The sequence below is a fragment of the Geospiza fortis genome, unplaced genomic scaffold (genome assembly GCF_000277835.1).
Source record: "Geospiza fortis unplaced genomic scaffold, GeoFor_1.0 scaffold1, whole genome shotgun sequence".
NCBI lineage: Eukaryota > Metazoa > Chordata > Aves > Passeriformes > Thraupidae > Geospiza > Geospiza fortis.
The window spans coordinates 1,579,297-1,597,836 of NW_005054320.1; the positions used below are offsets into that span (position 1 = coordinate 1,579,297).

The 18,540-nt window shown below is 41.0% G+C and overlaps 1 protein-coding gene across 6 annotated transcripts in view; it reads right to left on the bottom strand.

Moving 5' to 3' along the window:
• ST3GAL6 (ST3 beta-galactoside alpha-2,3-sialyltransferase 6) overlaps positions 1 to 18,540 on the bottom strand; it is an 81,714-nt gene that overhangs the window by 39,475 nt on the left and 23,699 nt on the right. For 3 of the 6 annotated variants that reach the window (XM_031056658.1, XM_031056655.1, XM_031056656.1), the window contains exon 4: positions 264 to 444. The gene's annotated coding sequence lies outside the window, so the exon portion shown is untranslated. Of the gene's footprint in view, positions 1 to 263; positions 523 to 566; positions 697 to 18,540 lie in introns of those variants that run through there. The other 3 variants (XM_031056657.1, XM_005420526.2, XM_005420529.2) reach the window with 3 other exon arrangements.

Below are 18,540 nucleotides of genomic sequence, written 5' to 3' on the forward strand. Positions count from 1 at the left end.
AAAGCTGGAAGCTTTCCCGTCTGAAATGACGCAAGAAGATAATGGAACGGTTAAGGTTGGAAAAGACCCCCGAGATCCATCGTGTCCGACCGTGGAACGTCTCCCGACAACCGTCACGTGTCCCGCGGCAGAGACGCCGGCAAACTCGGGAACAAGCACTCCCAGGGCACCCAATCCTATGGGTTCAGGCACTGTCCAGGAGATCCACTCAACCTGTGCAGGGGTTTAGAGCTATACTGGATAAACCAGGGGTGCTCACTTACCGATTGTTAACAGAGCAGCTTATTTTATCTTTAAATCATCCCAGAGAAGAGGACAGAACTCATCGCTTCTGCTTAGGGCCGCCCAGGCTCTTGCTGCAGTCCCTGGTAGGTCTAGCCCGGTTCCCGCATGGTGGTGCTTACGACGGGATTCAAGAGGAGGGCTTGTTCAGCTGAGCCCCATCTGCAAGAGAAAACGTAGGAGGAAGCACGTTGTGTATTTACACAGAAACGTTGTTTAGCTCGAGCCTGCTGAAATTCCTCTTCCATTTATACCAAAGCCCACCAGGGGAAGGAGATACTCACGTGAAGACAGATGAAGCAGTGCTACGTCTTCCCTTTAGTAGTGTCTGTCTTTTTTGACACACTTCCCTGGGGAGCTGCAGACACTTCTCTTCCTCCTTCTCCTCCCCCTCCTCGGGCCGGCGGCAGGAGCCCCTCCGGGGCAGCGAACCACCCCCAGCCTCCCGGAATTACCACCTGTTAATAAACTAATCGTCGCCGTGTGTATGTCGAGGGGGGTTGGGATCCTGCGGGGGCAGGATTCTCCCTCCACAAGTTTCGCCCCCTGCCATGAAATCCTAGGGAAAGCCGGCAGGGGAAGAGCTACCCCCCGAGGAGCTGCTGCCAGGAGCAAAATGAAGCCCCACCCAACGGAGGCGGGAGTCACTGGGCTCCTGGAAGATCTCTCCGTACTTCAGCGCCCAAGCGTTTGGGGCTGGACCTTACTATTTCAAAAGAAAGTTATTAAACAATTCTGCCTCTGATAAAAAGAATGAAAAAATGAATTTGTTTGGAATCCTGTGCTGCATCAATGCTGTGTTTTGCCCAGAGAAGTGTACATGCTAGAAGAAATCTGAAGGGTTGTTAATAATTTAATTATCCTCTCCTGTTTCTATCTTTATGATCCTGACTGCTTCCAATCTGAAAATTTTCTATATGATGCTTCAGTGAACTCACAGTATGTTTGTAGCATTGTATCAGAACAAGATGCTTCCTTAACTGGAAATGCAGCTTCTACTTTTTGATGACTGTCACTGGGAATGACCAGAGGTGGATTCTGTTCTCAGCAGTTTCCTACAGCCTATGTGTACACACACGTAATAAAAATAACAGATTGACAGCTGGAAAATTTTGTCTATTCTTCAGGGACTATTCCAGTCTTTAGCCTGCCGAGATAATTTTCAGTGTATTCTGGGCTGGGAACCAAAGTTCAGACCTCTGTAATTTGTCTTCCCTTGAGCTGAAAATACCTTAGTACTTTTCCCCCTCTCCCAAGAGGCTCCTCAGGTCTTCACCCTTCACATCCTGCCCTTTACAAAACCAAGCTTCTTCCAAGAATATAGCTAAATTGTGTGTCTTCTAAAGTTACTTTATTTAACTCTGCTATATATTTTCCCATTTCCTATCAGCTCTTCAGTCCTTACCCTTCAATTCACCTAGGTATCATAGTCACACAACCGATTTTAAAAAAATCATTAAGGTTGTACAACAAAGGACTCAGAATTAGGATATATTAGAAGACTGATTTTGTGACTTCATATCATTCCCCCTGCTCATATGTTTCAGGACATTCTTAAATTATGTAGTCCAGTATTATTTGGTTCTGGCCTTGCTTTATTTTGCAAGGCCTTGTCTTTGTTTAGGATACAGGATGGACTTTCAGGATGTACCAGATTTTTGCAGAACAAGATGTTGGGACTATTCACCACAGAAGAGTGCAGGAAACTTTGAGGAAATGGATGGTATTCCTGCCTCTGTTCCAGACAGGATGTGTGTGCTGCAGCTGCAACTTTTGTGCATGAGTTCATGGGCATGAGCTTATTTCACACTGGCTAAGGTGGGGTATCAGTACCAGTCCAGCAGGGATCGCTGGGCAGGCTGAAGGGCACAGGAAGAAGAACATAAACATGCTGTGGGCAGAACTGAGCCACGGCTCAGAAGCCAGTACAAATTACTGGTGCACCTCTGAAGCAAGCTAGATACATGCAATGTTCATTCCTGTGGTGATGCCATGTGGCAACTTAGAAATCATTTGATTTTACAGCTGACTGCAATTTACTCAATCTTGCACGAGACATCTAACTCTAGGAAGAGCTGGGTGTTCACAATTGAAGCCCAAAGTCCATAGCAGATACAGTTTACTCACAGTTTTATTCCCTTCCATTAAAGGCAGTGTGTGTAAGAAGTACAAATAATTGTCTCTAAGATAGCTGAATACACCTTTATCTGGAATAAACTGCCCTATATTCGTCAAGTAATGTAATAATCTAACTTGCAGTGATGTAATTTCACTTTTTTCTTCTGGCAATTGTAGCTGTCCCACATCAGCAACAGAATGAAAGCTGGTGTTTGTTGTCATCTAAATATATTGAGCTAAATTCAAGGATTCAAATGGCAATTTGAATAATTAATATAGTGCAGGAAAAGTTTAGTTTCTAGATGTTTTCCAAATAATCTGTACAAGCAAGAAGTTAGTAACTAATCTGCAACCCCCTGAATTTTTGGGCACAAAGTACAAGGAAAATACAAGGAATCACGGGGATATAGTCTATTGCAAACAAATTATTTGACAACAATAAGAATCTTTCAAAATGGTTTTGAAATGGATCACTACCAGGAGTCAAATGAATGCACCTGAAAACAAATGCAATGCATGTGACCAAAAAGTCAACAGACCTGCTCTTTCAGTTGAAAATCAACACTCTTGAGACACAAATCTCTCCCAAACCAAAGATAAAACCCCATAAACCTTTAAATATAAAGCAATAACTAAAATAAATCTGAATAAAATGTAGTCATATTTTAGTTCCAGGAGAAACCACGTACCTCCTGAGCCGTTAGTAAACTAAGAAAATGTTGTTGCCTCTATCCCAGCTTGCAAATCAGAGAAAAATTAAGAGGAAAATTACAGGAAATGGAAGGGAAAACTGTTGAACGTGGGAAAATCAAAATTAGAGAGAAGAAGGAATAAATAGAATGGAAAATTGCAGCATCACAAAAGTGATTTTCCTGTCAATCCAATAAGATGACTAATCAAGCTGCCTGTAGGCAATGCACCATATCTATTATACACATCTGGTCTTAGAACTAAAATGCAACAGAACTATCACCTTTCATAATTCCTTTGGGAGATAATGCATTTATAGAAATACAGATTGTCACAACATCCTTGTGGGTCCCTTCCAAATCAGAATATTCTGGGATCCCTTCTCCACCCATCTTCTAGCTTTACTGCCTACCATCACAGTCTGATCCTAATCTTTATGTCAGGCCATGAGAACTGCCCTGAGTCCCACGCATGCCCAAATCTCTCCTACTGAGCTCCAAAACCTGTCTCAGCACTACTCTGTTTTGTACAGGTTCTCAGGTTCTCTCAGTTCCCTTGCCTAGGTGCTCGGGGCTGCCCCCAGGTGCTCTGCACTGTACTTACAGCTCCAGTTGAGGTAAGCACCAGTCCTTACATAGTTTTAGTCATCAATCTGTGGTTGCATGATGTTTCTTCCAGAGACACTTTGCCAGGAGACAACTTGCTGAAGCCTGTCCCACGAGCTTTAAAAAATCTGGCTAGTGGTTGTAGCATATCTCATCAGAACCCACAGTGTTTGCATGAGCTCACAGTGTACAAGCCCCACCTGGTTTGAGGTCACTTGTTTCAAGACCTGATCAACCAAAGAACTGCTGAGACAACCAAAGAACCAAAGTCATGGCTGTGACTGCTTTCTCAGTCCCCAGGGCCTGCCTTTGCTGGGAATTGCAGAGGGCTTTCCCCCGCCCCGGGCTATGCAATGCTCTTCTACTCAATCTGGGAGACAGGACATCAGCAAACAAAACATGATGGCAGGAAATGTCACGGAGGTAACCCAGGTAGGCTGAGACAGCCTCCCTTTATTTTTACCCCAGTAAAATGCAATCGGGGGTAGTGAGCACATTAGGAAGTGCTATTTGCCAAACAAAGTGAAGCCTTTAATGCATGTGTTTATGCATGAGCATCTACAAAGCCATAAAGAAATACATTATCCAATAGGCACTAGGCATTCTTGTATTTCATTAGGCATATGCATAGGAACAAATAGGTCAAAGCACACCCACTTGAAGAGCATTGCAAACAAAACAGTGGAAAGGAAAAGGGAAAACGGTTTTGAAAATTACAGAAAATATGTCCTGAGCGCCTTGTGGTTTTTACCAGGTCAAGAGCAACATTAAATCTCAGGTTTCACTGCACCAATTGTTTTCTTGTTTCCATTTAATTACAGTGTCATATGGAATTCAAGTTCTCTGCTTGTCGCTTAATCCTCCCAATGGATGTCAGTATACTGAGTGACTCCGCCTGTATGTGTGTCTGTGGGCGACCCAAACTGAAGCTTCATGGCACCGAAAGCAGCAAAGCAGGCAAGAGCTGCTGCTTCCTCCCCTGGCAGGAGACAAACCTCTCAAGATCCAGTTCTCCTACCCATCTGCCTGGGACACAGCAGTCTCCTCCCTGTAGCTTGCAGGCATGCAGTGGACTTCTGTTCCCAGAGAATGTCAGCTGTGGCATCTGGCACAAGGGAAATCTGGGAAAAGGAGAAGGTGGAGGGGTGCATGGGAGAGTTAAGGAGCTGAGGGGGGCAGCTGGGCTGTGGGAGACTCTTACGTGCAGTCTGCTGCTAGGTCATAGCCCCAGCGCCAAATGCAAGGGGGCACTGAGGTCAGAGAGAACAAGAAGTCCTTGATCCTGTGGCTCTGGGTCCCTACCCACTTGGCCTGTGTGCTCAGATGACTGACATAAACTGCTTCTGGAAGATGAATCCTTGCCCTTTTACGGTAGCTCTGTTAGTCCTACAGTATCATGCCAGGACCCACTCTCCTTGTCTCCTTTCCAAGGAGAGGCTTGCATGTAAGATGCCTTTGCCATTTAAAGCTCAGCTTAATGCCCAGTTTCTTTCTCTGTGCATTTTATGAAAATATTTCCCTCTTTTTCCTGCTGGCTCCGCCAGCCTCTGCTTCTGGCCTTCAGACCCCCAAGTTTTTGTCCTGTGTCCTGCTGGCTTCATCTGTACAGCCAAGTCATTATTACAAGTGCTCAGGCAGCTACTGCAGCTCTCAGATATATAGCCTTTCCCCTTCACATTTTTGGCCCACTTCTTTGTCCAGTGTTAACTGGCCTGCATTTCTTTACTGGTTTGCTGCCAAAGATCTAGGAATAGGTGCACAGTTTTTCTGGCAGGTACTCTTCAAGCTGGTCTTTACTTGAAAATATGACGTAGCAAGTCAGTACACAAAACAGGGCTGTAAAAGCAATACAAATAGCTATGATTAGATTCCAGGGAGGAGAGCGAGAAGTTAAGTGAGGCTCTGTAAGTCAGAAATGTTATGACAAACTGCTAGAAGCCTTGTCATATGTGAACAGCATGCTAATTTCATGTTTCTTACTTTTAAGACTTTTGCATGTTTCTTACTTTTAAGACTTTTGCATATTTTTTACTTTTAAGACTTCAAGTTGCACTCAAAAACTCTTGGATGTAGGCAAAATATGGGAAAATTTCAAATGCATTTCTTTACATGACTGACTTGCCCACTTACAACTCCTGCCAGGTAATGCCCATGGCTAGTGAGCAAATGGTCACTTGCCACAGTTTGGAAGAATCAGTAGGAACCCACACAAAATTGGGCTGGTGATACGGGAGAAAGAATCCTCCCTTCATGGCACTCCAAGCTGAGGAGAGCAATCCTATGGCAGAAAAGGCTGCCTTAGTGTCTGTAACTTGGGAGAACAATAGCTCATGGATCAGACGTTTCTTTTTCACTGCTCTGCTCCTGTTCCAAATGGAAACTAGACCTGACCCATGTGGATATGATCAATAGCCAATATCCAAGCCATGTGCAATCTTAGTACAATACTCCTTCTATTTCAATGTTTAGCCATTTCATCCATGCAAGTGGAAAACATCAACTGATCTTTGCAATTTATTAAAAGCCATCTGTCAGTTAACTCACCATCATTTAATTAATCATAAAATTCCCCATTGTATGGAAACAGGAAGCTCCACTTCCAGCAGCCCAAGCCACCTGCTCACAGCCTCTGTTTTTTTGGGGAGTGGTTGTTTTTGATTTGGACACATCATTGAAACCTGGCCTTTATTGTCTGCAGCTAAAATATAATAAAGAAAAGTTCTGTCACTGAAATGTTGTTATAGAAACACTACTGGGAATCGTGCCATGGCCAATTTTAACTTCCCAGATACTATTTGGGAAAACAAATGCTTCTAATAATAAACCTGGGCCCAGCTAGCCATGTGTGTGATAGCTGCCAGATTCCTTCTCAGTAGTCACTGAGACAAAAAGAGACAACCTCAAATTAGTAAGTAATGAAGACGCTAAAAAATAACTAGTCATAGAAAACTGCGGTGGGCTGAGTACTCAGCAACTGTTTCTATTTCCATGGACAGAATAACAAACACAAGCAAAGGGCAAACTGTCAAATTAAGGAAACTCACTAGCAAATTCACCTCAACTGAGGAGCTGGAATACTTAACTGTGGAGGGAGATTGGAATAGATCTAGATCAAAGATACAAAAACTCCCAAAGTATATATTCTCAGCAAGAAAAAGTCTTATTGGGAAACACTTTAGACCTGAATAAATGGGGGGAAAACCACTTCAGAAAGGTTCTTAGGAGTCAGAAATAGTAAACAATCCTGGTCAACAAAGATAGCTTTAGAGTAGAGAGACATAGGATTAAGGCCAGTTTTGTCAAAAGTCTTGCAAAGCAAAAAAAATAAGGATGAAAGATGTCCCATTTTGGAGTAAGCAAACACTTATTTGATCAGTGTGTTTGATAGTTATGCCTGAAGAAAAGGAACAGATATTGCAATTACCAATGTAAAGAGAAATAAACCATCATTGGACTTTTATTCCCCACCCCAGTTTATAAAGCAATTGTTATTGGTTCTTACTTTCAGCTAAAAAAGCTGTGTTTTGACAAAATTGGTACAGGTTTCTATGCAGGTTTCACCTATGCAGGATGGTGATGCTCACACTTACTTGGGTTGATGAGTGTGCTTTATCAGTTGTGGGGATAAAATAGTTATGATACAACAGTGTTAAAATGACAAAACAAAACTTATTCATACTTACAATACAATTTTTCTACTATTTATTTATATGCCAGGAAGTTCAGCTGCATCGAATGGTTTGTGTTGCTGCATGTTTTGTTACAAAACACAGTATGATCAAATGTCAATAACAAACCTGCCAAAAATTTATTATGTTAACAGCAAAAGACCCAAACCTAATTATCAGAAATAATAGCAGTTTTAGACTAATGAAGTATGTTTGGTAAGTTTGTCTGTTTGTCCTGCTCTTCTGTTGACTACAAAAAAACCTTGAGTCTGTAAATTTGCTAATTTGTAATTACTTGCAGTAATTACTCATTATTAATCGCAGCAATTTTGTAGGAAAACTTACAGGTGAATTTGCAGCATCTTGATTCAAAATTAATTTTGGTTGGCTTATATGAATGTAATCACTAAAAAAAAAATACTAACAACAAACCCCCAAAACACCAGCAGAAGCAGGCTCAGTATTTAGTTAGAGTTTTGCTCAAAAATGGACCTTGACTGCTTAGAATACTGTAACATTTGCAAAGTTCAGTTGGGATAGTATGCGGAATGCTTTGTGGTGTGCAGGTAGGCATGGGTACTGCTGGAGTGGAGAGGTGCCAAGTACTAATAGAGAGTCCACCAGTGAAACTTGGAAATGGCAAAGGACGTGACTCAGATTTTCAAGAGGCGCCAAACATTGTAGAAATGCATTGCTAGGGTGATCTACCAAGTGTTTGTCACACTCCCTAAAGCCCTGAGAAGGAAATCACTGAAATACACTGTTAATGTAATTAGCTCCAAAACCAGTTCAAGTTTTCTGTGTTTGAGTAACTCAATGAGTGTGAAGTTGAATGATCCCTACAAATGAAAACACCTGCAGAAAACAAGTGCAGTCCAGTCTGTGCCACTTGATCCAGATGGCTGCTAATACCAACAGTAAGAGCCCATAAACACCATCTCCAAAACACCAGCAGCTTTTCCAGTGCTTCTTGTCAGATGTCCCCACACACACCTCAAGAAAGGAGGAACTGCAAGGAACTGAAAAGAAAAAATTAAAAAAGAAAGGCAGATAGTTTGTTTCTCTCTTGTAGCCTTGGCGCACTGGTTGGCCAACACAGCATCACAATCCAGGTATTTCTGTTTGAGCTTGGATCTCCCAGGAATGTCCACAGCAGGTGGCTGATCAACTCTAGAGAATAACCAAGGTTTAAAGGAACTAATGGAGGGAAAAATTAAGAGTCCTGGGTATTAACATTCACCCATGGAGCAGAAGTTCTGAAGATTTCTACCCAGGAAGTGGCCACCTTTAAAAAAGAGTTATCTAGAAAAGCCTTAAGCTCTTGATCTGTCTCATCTACTGGATGATGCTTTAGCTCTCTGTAATAAAATCACAAGACACAATCATGGGACACAGTCAAACACACACTCACTCATTGTTCCCTCTCCCTTCTTCATTAATGCCATTTTGGGTTTTAAATCAGATCTCTTGGTTAAGGTACAGCTGGAATGGCGCAAATTTCTTAGCAGTTGAAGAGAAAATGAATAGAGAAGTCTAGTAAAGCTATTCTAGCTATTCCACAAATGAAAAACTACTCTCACTATACACCAATTTGTTTAAATTTGTGATTTCTGTATTAACTCATACATGAGCTGCAATCTACCTCTTATCTTGGGCAACTATTTTCTGTGTGGATACCTTTTCAGTAGTCTTGTTTTCTTACATATTTTCTTGCCAAGCTCCCTCCTTTCTGTTCTGCACTAAAGCATGCCTGTTCCCATACTTTAGTTTTTCTCCTCAAGTATCTTACCCTCTTTTCTTTCCTCCCTATGAAAAAAATAATGTGGGCACAAAAGGCTTCTCTCCTTCTTCAGTCTTCTTTTTACCACTCATATCCCTGATTTCTGTCCAACTCCTCGGTCAGTTGGAAAGAGACTTCCATGATCCCAGGATATGCCCTCCAAAAAGCCCATGGATACAAAAGAGAAAAATACCCTAAAGAACTCTAAAAATGCTTTTGTTGTATGGTACAGAATCTCTGAGCCTGATCTAAAACACTGAAAGCCACTGAAACGCTTACTCTGATTTTGACTGAAAGTTAGGTTTTACAAAGGGGAACAAAATAAGAAGCCTTCTATAGACCAGCTCTTCTCTGAGTCAGCAAGCAAAAAGCTTGGGTTGCTGCACCCCTGTGTAAACAGCTCTTGCTGGAAAGAGGATCAGGGGGTGGGGGTGGAAAAGGGAAAAAAACTTAGTTTGAGCTACCTGTTCCCAAAGCCAACGACTGAGAAGGGCTGTCTTTGCACAATTGTCTGCATCCGTTGTTGATTTTGCTGGCATTCGTTCCATTTTGATCAATGTAACTTTCCTCAAGGTCTAAATGGGAAAAGATTACTTCTTTATGTATTTATTTACCTTCAGAATCTCAGCAATGATCCTCACACTCCATAGAAGAGGACAGCTGGCCAAGCTTTGTATCTACCCATTCAAACTCTTTACTCTGACTTGGTTGTACTGATTTAGTTAAAGTAGACCAATAATCTGAAATTAATTAACCACAGATAATAGACTGAACTAGCTTCAGCTGTTGATGACTTAGGAAGAATACGCACAAACAGTACATGCATTGATTAAAATAAATAGATTGAGTCAATCTAATGCAATAGTCTTGATCATCTTCCTCTTGGTTTCTCAATCCTGCATTATTTCAGAAGGGCCATGACATCAGCTTTTTCCTGGAAAAATGCAGATAAAACAATTGCCTTAGAAGACTTTTCTAATTAGAGTCCATGTGGTGACCACCAGAAAAAAGATCACAAGGTGGAATGAAAAGAGATATAAGGCATAAAAGCTGTTATACTTAAAGCCTAGCACTGCTTGGTAAAGCAGTGGTTTTGTCATTTCATTGATTGGGATTATGGACTTGCTGCACTATGTCAGCCAGACTGCTGGTGAAAATATTTAATGGTGTTCCCTTCTGATCTAGGCACTTTCCAGTCTGTCTGCATCAATTAAAACTGAATAATGCCAGAACTAGAAGAACAACTAGTTGAGTTTAACATGTCTGGGTTAAAGTAGTTTTCTACTTGAGACCTCATGATATTATAATAAACACACATGCAACAGAAATAAATACATGGTTCTACACAGTGTCTCTATCACACCATATGGTTTCACATATTGCCATCTATTATGCCATGGCCACATGCATGCAGTATGTACCAAAAAACCTGGGTTAGTAGGAGAATAGAAAATGCAGAGGGAACAGAGGTGGGCTGAAGGAAAAACACAGTGATAGGAAGAGACACAGCAAAGGAAGAAAACTAAGATAGAAGGAAAATGTGTGTGAACTGAAGATGTATTAGAAGAACAAGACTGAATTAAGAGAAAAAACCAGTAAGATATTCCAGAATTTCTTCAATAAGAATACTTGAATGACTATAAAAATAATAAACATATCGCCCAAATGATTACTAGGGCTGGAACTGTCAGTCCAATTTGCAGACATGTACAATTCAGTTTTCACTTTTGAAAACTTTACCTGGTATGATACAGGCTGCTTTTTGCTGGCATTTGAAACATTGTGGCTACCTGGTGCTTACTATTTCAGGGGACATTATGTCATGTGGGCTCCTCAGCCCAAAAGGTCCCTTACATCACTGCAGATTGCTTATGTGATCTAATGTTATACAGCAATGCATGTGCCAAGATTAGGGTAAGTCTTGGAGCATACACATCCCCAGGCTTAGACCTGAATTCTGATGTCCAAAAGGGAGAACTGAGCCCTCTGTATCTGCACACTTGCATACACAGCCACAGACTGGTTATGAAATAGCCACATGGGCTCAAGAATAAAACAACTGGCCCTCTCTGTCTTTGCTCCCTTATACATGTTTTGTAGGCATGAATGAACTGTGAAAAGTAGCCAGAACATCTTGCATTCTACTCCTTGCCTTGCTGGAGGCTCTGGTGTGACCTCAAGAAAGTTATGTCTGATAAATCCCCGATTTCAAGTTTCCCTAGTCTTAAAACTATAGCCTTCTCTATCTTGTTAGCAGTTTTCCTAATTGCCGTTGCTTTCCTTTTGTTCATAAGGAGTGAAAGCAATTTAGATTCTTTAACATACCCTTCAAAAAAAACCCGCCCCAAAACTCCACACCCAAACTCCAAAGCCAAGGGGGATCTTAAGACAGGTTAATACAGCCATCAGGACAGTGTAACTTAGGCTAGCTACAGTACTTAAAGTTTACAGACAAAATCATAGTGGAACAAAAGAGGCCTATCCCAAGTTCTATCTGGAATTGCTGTCTCCACTGTTATTTCAGGTGAATGCCAATGTAAATTAATCACATGCCACCTTCTGATGTACAAATATGTCTTAGCTTTTGGATATTGATAAAATAGTAATGTATATATACAACTTCTATATGGAGAAATAAGGTATACTAGTCTAATTAATTTAGTATCTTCTGACTGAACACTGGAGAATGGAAACAAAGCATAGATGCAGTCAGGATACTCCTTTCCTGTATAAGTAAGTCTCACATGGTGCCAAGGCCTTACCTTGAACTCAGGTGATTTGGAGTATGTGGCCATTGGCATGACTAGGTGTAGACTTTCTGGGAGGTCCATACATGTAGCATTGTTTGTCCTGTATGGGTTTTATTGTAAAGTTGGGTATTTTTTATAAGTTAAGATTTTGGTTTGACCCTCGCTTCCCCCCATGTTCTCACTCATAATGGTTTGTTCCTCCCACCAGTTACCTGTCCATCATTGTAACCAACCCCCTTTCATTTTGAGAAATTTCTGTCAATCTTCCCTTACTTAACATATGATTTGTCCCCTGAGCCTTCTCCCCCCCCCGTGCCATTCCTGTTGGTTCAGTTGTGTCCCTCACTCCTCCCCTGGGCTTCGTTCATAGGTCCCTCCTGTCTCCTCGTGTCACGCCCTTCCCCTTTATAAGTGCCTCCCCAACGGTTTTTCCCTGACACCGTTACTGGCCCCGCCTGGGTCAATAAAGCACCTTGGCATCCATACGTGTGTCCACTCCTTCCTTCCTTCGCCTCAGTGCTTCGCAGTCCTGCTCTCACCTGTGTCACCACACCACAGACGGAGCCACTACTCAGGGGTTCTCGCAGAGGACCTGGGAGTGGTGGGATTCGTAGTCTCCACCAGTCCCTCTGGGAGTGGCTAGCTGGCACCCGTCAGCTCCAGTGGCCGTGGGACAAGACTGCACATACGTGCTGCCTGACAGTTCCTCTGCAAGGTTTATAGGAGAGGGAACGCTGACAGAGGTTTTGCATTTTACAGCTTAGGTATGTGTGTCTTTTAGGCTACAGCAAGCCTACAGAGGAGATTTTGGAACCAATTCACTCAGACTCCATTTTTACTATCATGAATGCTGCCAATCACAGAGGAAGAGCCATCAGGACTAGATTAAAAAGAGGATGGTTACATACTGTACGTTATGGTTCTCAGGAACATTCACTTTCAATCTTTTCTTTTAAGAGTCATGAGAGTGCCTGAATCATGGCTGGTATTTTGCAAGTGCTGCTTTGACACACATGCAGCCCTGCAAAGAAACCTGGATGTTTCCTTAAGGAAGCATTAATTTACTTACATGCATGCTGCTCCAATAAGTGTTTTATCCCCACATCCTGCAAAATGTGATCTCCCTATTGCTATAGGGAAGACTCATTATCATTCCTAGAGATTACAGCAACAAGAGGGTCCATTCATATTCTCAGGAAGAATTACTAGAAATAGTATATTTCACTAGAAATATACTATTTCTAGTAATATATACTATTACTAGAAATAGTATATTTCACTGGTGTTGAAAAGCAATTTAAAAGGACAATAATGCTACTCCACATTGCTAAACAGTGTAATATCTTCTGTAATGCTCTTCTATCGGAAGGCTAACTCATGCGATCACATGACTGCTACACATAACCTTCAGCTGCTTTGATAAAAGTAGTCTTTCATAAGCCTTGTTAAAGATCTAAAGCTGAAAAATCTGACCTCCCCAGGCAAAATGGCAAATAGAGAAGAACTCTAAGTTATTATGTATTTTAAATAAATCTTGTGACTTTGAGTGATCTTTGAATGATCTTTGAATGGACGGCTTGGGCAATGTCCCCTCTTCTAACCACTCCTTAAACTCTGCTGATAATCTCAGTCCCCCAATACAAATATTACAGGCAATCTGATTTTAAGAGAAGTATATGGAAAAGATGGTACCTTCCAGCATGTTTGTATTGGACCTGGCAGTAGGAGGCCTCATTTCCAATTGCACAGTGCAGGATTGTAATTGACATTTGAGCAAACAAAACAACAGACACTGTATCAAGTATTTTCTTTGCATCTCATTGTTTTTGTTTTACTTTATGGGGAAGTGCTATGTCTAGAACTGAATAACTACTGCAATGGATGGCCTGCTGCTCAAATAATGAAGGCGGAAGTCTAGAGACTCTGGATTTCTACATTCAGCTCTGCAGGATTTGAAAATTATAAAATCAGAAGCAGCCAAACCATATTCCTTAGCTATGACTACTATTAATATCTGGTGTATTGCATAGCTCATAAGACACTGGATCCAGACCCCTATAATATTACACATTGCATAAATGCAGAACAGGAAGCCTGGCTGAATGACTCAAACAGTCATTTTTGGATACTTGGCTGGCAACACATTCTTGCCAGTTTTCAGAAGTCCCAAGGGGAAGTAGCTCTCAGCAGTAAGAACCAGGGCTGCAGGTCCTCAGCATCTTTCTATGTGACTTAAGAAGTGAACACATTATAAGATCCCATGGCCAGTGTTTTTGGTTGGCAATAGTTTCTTAAAGACATATGGTCAGACAACATGAATCCAAGTTGTTTTAACGGGGCTTAGGAAATGTCCCAGACATTGAAGCTTGCAGCATTAGCAAACATTCTGAAAATGTTGGTAGTTGTCCTTGTACTCATCAGAATGTAATGTGAAGCAGAACTCTCCCACATTCTGCAAAGGGTTCATTAATCACTGCTCAGTCTTTACAGTTAGTATGATTGTACCAACATACCTTAAAAACACTAATAAAGAAAATATGAATGACCAATTTCTTCTCAGCTAAAGCACCCCATATACTATCCAGGTTGTTAATGTTGTTAATGAAACAACAGCAAACATGAAAAACACAACAAACAAACCAGAAAAGCAGTGTGAGCCCCAAACTGCTGCTGTTTATATTCATGCCAGCTCCAAGCAATGCAACCATATGCTAAAAGTCAGGCTTTTTACTAAACCTGAACAACATAATGTAAGAATCAGAGAGTATCATGATAGAGTCACTCTTAATGGGAAGATAGGTGATTGCCAGAATTTCTCAAGGGCTATAATGCACATCAACAAACCTTGCAAAAAAAAGTTTAGGCTCCACCCTCCCTGGATCCTGCGATGCTAAGTCTGAAACCTACTGAAGGCTTTGGATTCAGTTATTGAGTTTGTCTTTTTCCTTTTTCTTTTTCTTTCTTTCATTTAGGAATCCAAGCCTATCTGAGGTTGTGTTCCAGTTAATTTTGTTTCATTTTTTGTATGTTCCCAGAAAAGAGGCCAGCATTTCTTGTTCAAATGCTGGATATTTTGCCTCTGGTTACCATGAAGCTAATTACTCAGTAGGTTTAGCCTCAGATATCCCATGCACTCAACTATTTATGCATTTTAGTCCCTCCCATTACAACACCAATATAATGTATCACGTTTGCCACACAGGCACATGAAATGGCTCTTCCGGCAGTCGATGCTTCTTCACAGGTGCTCAGCAAACATGGCAGCTGAAGAACTGGGGTTTACATGATGACTTGCCAGAGAGCCTTTGAAAGGTATCTTTTTCAGTAGATGTATATGACTTGCTTTCATATACTCTGAGTTAACCATTCAAGGTTTTGAAAACAGAGGTCACAGAGCAAAAATTAGCCAAATATGCTGTCTCTTGGCCACATACATTTTTGATAATAACAAGTCAGTTTGCTTCCTCTCAATGCTACTGCCTTGCCCCTTCTCCTAACACTAATGAGTTACCCTGCGGTATTGCTTCAACAAAAGATCAAGTTAATGTCAAAAGGAAAAAAAAGTCACTAGGTATGTGGTTAACAAGAAAAATATATCTTATGGTTTCCTTTGATGAAAGTAACTAGTGATTTATAATATAAAAGGAAGAGAAAGTTATATTTAGAAAGCAGTGCTGATATTTTTTTAAGCAATTTTCATGTTGCCAGTAACATTTTCTTGAATACATGTCTGTAAATGCCTGTCTTCCTCTGAAAAATGTGGGGTGTGTTTGACAAGCTTTGTGCCTACAAAGCTTTCCAGAACCTCTACCTTTTTCACAAGAGAGGCAGAGTGTGCATTGCTCCTCCACGTATTTGATCTGTCACCTTCCTTCTAGCTTCAGCATTCTTTCAAAACCTTTCATCTGAACAGAGCTGTAAAAAAGAATAAAAATAGCAAGGTATATGCTGTCTCATAGTTATGTTCAGCAAAACTTGAGCACCAAGTGTAAAATGTATCCTATTTGTCATTTATGGTTGCAATTATACATGTGATACGGGATGTGGCTTCTAACATATCTGGTACAAATTCGACAGCTTGTATACGTCTTCCTTGTAAAGTAAGACATGCAGCTGCAGGTGAGCCCAGCTGCAGACATAAATATCCCTCAGAACAAGTAAAAGCAAGAAATATAAGCATGAAAGCAACTCTGAGGTCAACACTTCTTCCTCTCCACCCTTTCCTGCCGCCACAAAAAAGTCCAACTGTCTGATATGAATGACAAAAGTGTTTTTCAGCCACTCCATTTTTGACAGAAAATAAGACTGATTTTGTGACATTCATGCCTGAGTTAGTATATTTCTGTAGTGGGAGGCACCAGAACAGTACAGCACCATCCATGAAGACTTCCTGGCATTGGTGCTAAACAGCGTAGCAACAGAATACTGGTACTAGCTTAATGTAACTACATCACGTTTTGTTTACTTCATCATAACATCAGTGGACCTAAATGGGGAAGGCACTGTGAAAAATCAGGAGATTGAAGCTCATACTCTTCTTATTTGAAAATAATAGCCAATAAAGTGACATCTATACACCCCTGGTATTCTGTAAGATGTGGATTTTGGGTATGGTACAGCTGGAATTTCTAAATTAACTTCTAGCTAATCTTAAGGACAGTTCTTCAATAAAGCCAGAGGAAGAGAATACAAATAGAGTAGTAAAACACAAATGTATTACTAAACAAATCATTGGTTATTTTGTCTCTTGCAGAAACAACTGGAGAATTGCCTAGAAGGGATGAGAATGTCAGACTCTTCTCTGCTGAGCCCAGAAAGCAGCCATGTGGGACAGAGAGAATCACAAAATCATAGAATGGTTTGGAAGAGACCTTAAAGATCATCCACTTCCAAAATCCCTGCCATGGGCAGGGACATCTTCCACTAGAGTTCTACTAGGTTGCTCAAAACCAGGAATGAGGCATCCACATCTTCTCTGGACAACCTGTTCCACTGTCTCTGAAAGGAGGAAAATGTGTCAAAATCAACATGTCTGATGTAAGCTGAGAATTTTCTAGTATAACTAAATAAAGAGTTTATAATTTTTCATTTTCCCTAGTGGGGAGCTTATACCCATGCCAGTACCCTAGTATAACAACTTCATTATAAATGGCCAAAAGCTCACTCTCTAAATTAGAGATAAATGGGAATTCACCTTGAAAAATAAAGCAAGTATTGAGTTCCATGTAATTCAGGCTTCAAAAGTGGCATGATATATATTCAAGACCTTACAATTCTCCAACTCCCTCTTATTGGAATTCCTTGTATAGTCAAGTATTTAGTTTACAAAAGTATGAACTTACCTTCTTATGGTAAATTCAACAAAACAAGCAATCTTTGAAGTCTGGCAGTGGTTGTATCAGAGTGAATCGGAAACAACTTGGCTGTATTCTGCAAGTTCCTTCCAACCAACAGAAAAAATAGAAGTCAGGCTCTGGAGCTCAGGACCCAGTCTGAGCTGAGCTGAAAGTGACACAGATAAGTACTTTTAGCTCAAAAGAACAGCTCAATATGCTGACAATTCAATCACCTTCACTTACTTCCTTGAGCTGTTATCAGGTACCAAACAGTGCTTATTTTAGTACTGGAATGGACTGTTGTAAGACACTTAGGAGAAATTGCCCTTTTAATTTGTTTTATTTTGAAAGTTGTGGTCCATATTGACAGGCCATTTTGTTCCTGCAGAAGCATAGAGCTGGGGTGCTGCTTTATTGTGAACCTTTAATTTTCTCTTTCTGGCAAGCGTCCTAGATTTTGTAATTTAATATTCCTGCCAAAAGCACTGGAATCATTTGAGAGGATCCTCATGGGATTAAGGACAAACTGTGGATTACATTCCTGGCATTGCACTACACTGAAAGCCATAATTTTTCTTGCTATCCTTGAATATTTTTGAGCTAACCAAATAAGAACACAGTAGAATTAAGAGTGATTTGATGTTGTTTTACTTTTTCTTCTCAAACCAACCCAGGATCTAATGCACTTCTGCTCCTAGTCTAGGGAGTATATTTAGGTCAAGCAGATGTGTTTATGCTGATTAACCTTGCATATTAAAAGTGAGAGCAGCTTGTGGTGTGGCTGAGGACATGACTTTCACTTTTTTTTTCTGTGCACTAGAAAATGTGTACTTAGCCATGAATCCTGCATCCTGCTTCCCAGATGTTGGGAGTCAGTGACTTAAGAACAGCCACAGTGAATCAGACCAAACCTATAAAAAGCCAGGCTCCTTCCTCTGACAGTGGCCAGCAGTGGGTATTTTGGGGAAGAGTACAAAAAATGGGGCAAGATTTCTTCTTCTAATACATCATAGTGAGATCTGCTAATTCGCTGCTCAGGACAGACAGAGCTAGAAGCTCGTTTTACATCTGTGCATTTAGAAGCCTTTCTATGATTTTCTTAGCTCCTTTTTTAAGGTCATTTACATCCCTAGTCTCTGTAACACCCTGCACCTCTCAGTCTCAGTTTATTTCAACTGTGCTGTGTAAAAAGAACTGGTTTTTGCTTGCTTTAAGCCTGCTTCTGGTAATTTCCGTAGACGCTCTGACTTCTTGTTCCATGATAGAATAATCCCCCCCAATCACCCACAGACCATACGCTGAATACCAGGT